The following is a 4,066-nucleotide window of genomic DNA, read 5'->3' on the forward strand; positions in this document are numbered from 1 at the left end:
GTCTCTTGTCTTTCAGGGACACCGACACTTCTCCTTTAGACGTTAACAGCCTCTAGATGTCCGCACAAATGTGTCAATGTCTCAGCAATGTAGAGGTACAGTCTCACCTGCTCAAACATTTCTCCAGAGAAAATGTGTTCAGCCTCAGTAAAAACATCCCCTAATACAGCAGTGAAAATACTGCAAATATAGTTTGAGTCCAACACACTCTTTAACCGGACATACTGTAGGTGATGTCGGTCCAGTAACAGGCAGCAGTGTGAAATACTTTGAAGAGAGAGGAGAATCTTGATTTCAAAATGTGTAACGATGATGATCCCCTCCACTCTTTGCTTGTGTCTCTGTCACACCCTCCTCTCCCCTCCATTTATTTCTTTCTCTCTCTCTCTCTCTCTCTCTCTCTCTCTCTCTTTCTGTTTCTCTCCCAGACATAATGGTTTGTAGCTGCATCTCTGATACGATGCTCATAATGAGTGTAATCTTACTCTTGAGAATATTGTTATCATTTCATGACTGAAATACAATAATACATACAACCAGACCAACAAAATGAGAAAAAAGGAACGCAGACAATGGCATTTCACACACACAATATTATGACAGCTCTAAATGGGATTGTGCTTCAAAGGATTTTTTTTCACACTTCATGCATCTTGATATGCATTCATTCACGCAGTATGTTCAACCCACAGTCTAATTCGTTGATTTCTGAACCCAGACCGATACTCACAGTACTGTTTGTTTCCGCACAGCCGCGTCAGCCTGGCTCATCATATTTACCCTGTGGGGTGAAGGGAAGTGTATCTAATATTCATGGCTGTTAGGCCATTAAGAGCTGGTGTGACTACAGAGGAATGATCAATGCAAAGACTGAGACTAACAAAAACATTAACTTTATGCGAAAAAAGAAAAACTGCACTGTGCTCTAGGGAAATCTAGAACGAAATCTATGTGTGTCAAATTACATTTAATTCAAATAAAAAACCCATCAACATAACCCTGCTGTAACAGAGGCTGTGATTTTGTCTTGTTTTTGTTTTTACCAGTAACAGAGATTTGAAAAAGAAAAACATTCCAAAAAAAATTCATGCATGTCTTATTTCATTTAAAGATGTAAAATTGATAGTTATTCTATGTGCTGAGGGCTTCTGTAAGGTTAGAATATGGCAAATTGCATTTTTATTCTACTCTCCTGAAAGTTAGACTGAAGGCTCATTTGAGAGTCGAGTGTTTTAGTGGAACTATAAGGGTGAAATCAGCTGAGTTATGGGTATTTATGTAAACATCATGAGGACGCTGCATTCAGGACAGAAATACTTCAACATAGAAATAAATTGTCAGATCAGAGCTGAAACTATAAGTCAGTCTAGTTAAAAGAAGACTCTCTAGGTTTATCCAGCTCAACATAATAGAGGTAATAAATGAAATGGGTACAGAGGAGGCCAAAATTAGCTTCAGGTGTTTTTCTTCTTTACAATTGTGCAAATATGCTTACAATACCACGATATAAAAGTGATTCATTTTGATTTAATCATTGTAGCACCACAAATACTCCAGACAATGGTAACCTAGTTAACGAAAGCCAAACTAAACGTATGGGGTCCTTGTGTGTATTTGTCTGTAGATTATCACAGTTGATGCTTATCTGTGGGCCGATAAAATCTAACTCAATGAAGGGAAAACACATTCAATTACTCCTCAGCAGCAGTTCTAAATTGATTATGATGAGAATGAGTGCTGAGGAGGCAGCAACATTTTCATGACAGTGCAGTTAACAAGAGCTGAGAGCTAATGTGCTAACGGTGTGTGTGTGTGTGTGTGTGTGTGTGTGTGTGTGTGTGTGTGTGTGTGTGTGTGTGTGTGTGAGTGTGTGTGTGTGTGTGTGTGTGTGTGTGTGTGTGCATGTGTGCGTGTGCGTGTGTGTGTGTGTGTGTGTGTGTGAGCACACGCAGGTGTGTGTTTGGTGTGTTTAAAACAAAGAAGAAAAATAAGCAAGCACAATTCAAAAAAAAATCCAGACAACAAAACAAGCAGAGATGTTTGTCAAATAGAATTAATAATTGGGGCGCTGGTGGTGCAATGGTTAGTGCGCGCACCCCAAGAATGTAGGCTATAGTCCTCCAACCGGGCAGCCCAGGTTCGAATCCTGCCTGTGGCTCCCATCCCGTATGTCATTCCCCACTCTCTCTCCCTGATTTCTGGCTCTATCCACTGTCCTACTCTCCACTGAGGGCACAAAAAGCCCAAAAATAAATATTTGGGGAAAAAAATGGAATTAATAGATTAATAGGAACACAAGGCAGATTGTCTTTAAATCTTTGACTCAACACCAGGCATCAAGTGTTATATGAGACTCAGGTTCATTTTTCATTTTTCAGCTCATGCTGAGCAAGTTTTCTATTTGTGTGACTCCCTTTAATCAATCAATCAATCCTTTCCCCATAGCAAAAGAGCAGCTAAAAGACCGTACTCATTGTTATATTATCTACAAAGACCAAACATTAGTCCATCATGAACACTTATCCATAGATTCTGGTATTATAGTATTATCCTGAAAAACAATCAGGACAAGAGAGGTGTGGCAGTAATGTTTTTAATGTTAGTCTAACAGATGGCTGCTCCTCAGATATTCACTGATTTGGCCTGAAGCTCTGGAGAGCACCAGGTCAGCACAACACTCACAAAGCCCACCACAAAGCTCAAAGGACATTCGGGGGCTTCCAATAAAGAGCTCTCCAGCGCTTTTAGTCCCTGTCATTAGGACAAACCATGCTACAGTGGCCCCCTGTCCTGCTGTTTGCTCTGGTTCTGTATTTAAGTGGAGATAGAAGGTTTGGCTATATATATATATATATGTATATATAAAGTTCTCATGGGTCACAACATTTTATTTTTAATATTAGATTCCATGATATAAAAGCAATTACATTTTGAAATTTTCATTGCATTGATAGGAATAACTTGAGACTGATATTGACAGACATGATCCCACTGAATGATGTAAGAAGATGTTTTGCCCCAGTAAATGGCTGAATGCTATAATGGCTGCCTGATACCTTAACAACACAACAGGGAGACAAATTAGTATTAATATTTTATTTTTCAATTTAGAAGGCAATGTCCCTTAAGGGTTAGGTGTAACATTAAAACCCACTCATTTAGATTAAATCAGAACATTTAGATTATTTAGATTAGACTGACAGATAAAAAAAAAATTAAAGGCAAAGATTTAGTTGTTTCTTTCACATTATTTATTGTTTAAGGGTTATGACATTGTTTTGGTTGATCTGTTTGCAAAAATTGAACTCAAATCCCTCTTCTCAGAGTTAGAATACTACTGCCACCTATCGTTTAATACGCTTAACTGCAGTAAAGGCGGTGGCTTGTCCTGTGACTAAAATGAAGCTTGTTTTTAGTAAAAAAAAAAAACAACTTTTGGGAATCAATGATTTCATTTAAGTGTTACAGAACTTTAATATTTGGCCCAGAAAACACTGTGACACTCAGTTGTTTACACAAAGGCCCACATTTTAGTTTCAATGTCAGTATCAAGTTCTGAATAAAAAAAAAAGGTTATTAACTGTGTGAACATTTAAATATGACAATATTTGACAGCTTTTACGAAGAGGCTTTAAAGAAATTTGAAGGCTGGTAGCCTAACTTTGGCGACTACTCGGCTTTATTTGACTATATCTTAACAGTGACATTGTTGATACGTTTTATATTTTAATTTGTAGATAAGCTACAGCAGACGACCAAAGCCTGAGAAGAATGCATGATAAAGACTGTACAAAAAGGATTTCAACTTTAATTTTTATTATATTTTTTAGGGGAATTTACATAACAAAGTGAACATGCTACCTTGGGTGGATGGGATTGGTTGCAGCTCTACTGAGGTAAGAATTAGACTATTTTTAATGAAACAGGCTTTTTTAACCAGAGTCCAACTAAAAGGGCTAGTTCTCAAAGAAAAGAGATGTGGTCGCAATTGCTTTGAACATAGCGCCGTTTTCTCCGCAGCGCCATGCCGCTGACGCCACTCCGCACCCGGGCCACGTGACGAGGT

Source organism: Labrus mixtus, chromosome 15 (genome assembly GCF_963584025.1).
Source record: "Labrus mixtus chromosome 15, fLabMix1.1, whole genome shotgun sequence".
In the NCBI taxonomy this organism is placed as follows: domain Eukaryota; kingdom Metazoa; phylum Chordata; class Actinopteri; order Labriformes; family Labridae; genus Labrus; species Labrus mixtus.